Consider the following 1258-nt stretch of genomic DNA (forward strand, 5'->3'; position numbering starts at 1 on the left):
AAATAAAAAATTTATATTAATAGTAATTTTAGCATATATCTTTAAATTAGATATTAATTAAACCCTTTAGTTATTCTTACTTCTTGAATTGAATTGAATTGACCTCATAATTCTTCTAACTTCTGATTATATATTCACTTAGAAAAATGGGAGGGAAACTGTGAATTAGAAAAATGGATCTCAAAATTCAAGAAAGGGAAAATTTTCCCCAATGACAATATATTAGAGGAAAAAGTATAAGGTACCAATATATTATCTACTAACTTATTGTCAATAATAATTAAGTATTATATTTTAAATACGTATATAAAGAGACATATCCAGAAAATATATTTATAAAGACACTTCTATTAAACACAGCTATAAAAAAATATTTTTGTTAGACACATCTACAAAGACACTTCTATTAAATACAATTATAAATAAAAGTTGGCAAAAATTGGCAAAAATGCTATTGATAACGTAACAGGATTAATATTAGAGATAAAAGTCTCCCCACCATCCATTCATGTCAAAATGTTCGGAAATTGGATAATCTCTCCAAGTTGTAGAACTTTAGAACATAATTATATATTGGTGGAAACTCATGTGTAGTCGACTTCACGTGAAATTTATATTTGACAGTCTGTTAAATGATTTGACTAATTTGACTAAATCTTCATCTAACGACTCTCAAGTATCAACTTCACGTGAAGTCGACTTCACTTATATATATATATATTCTCAATTTTAAAAATCTAAAAAATCTGGTCCTAATCCGTGAGCCACAATTTCAAAAAAAAATGATGAAAGGTACAGGAGTTAGAAAGCATCCAGTAAAATTAAGATGTCGGTCTCAACGTGGACTAAAAATGAAATCATCTCTACAATGGGGGGTTCTTACGAGTTGGAACCTTAATTTAATTATTGAATCCCTTTGTTTGATCCCTTCTCTCGTGCTCAATTTTCTATGAATCAATAATAATCTCACATATTTCTTCTGCTTTCGTTTTCTAGCTATATACACTGCTTTCATTAATCAACAATATACGTTGAGAGTGAGTATTACATTGTTGACTTGTAAATTGTTTCTATAGCTGCCAATAATAATAGTACCTCTGTATTCCGAGACAAAGTTTTCCTTGCTTAGTCACCAATTACTTGTTACCAAGTGTTAGATGCTCTAAGGTACTATATACACCCTAAGTCTCACAAAGGTTAGCATGTGATTTAACTAGCTACCATATATATAGGGTCAAATTATGCTAAAAAAAAAAAA

This window comes from Arachis ipaensis, chromosome B10 (assembly GCF_000816755.2).
Source record: "Arachis ipaensis cultivar K30076 chromosome B10, Araip1.1, whole genome shotgun sequence".
Taxonomy (NCBI): Eukaryota; Viridiplantae; Streptophyta; class Magnoliopsida; order Fabales; family Fabaceae; genus Arachis; species Arachis ipaensis.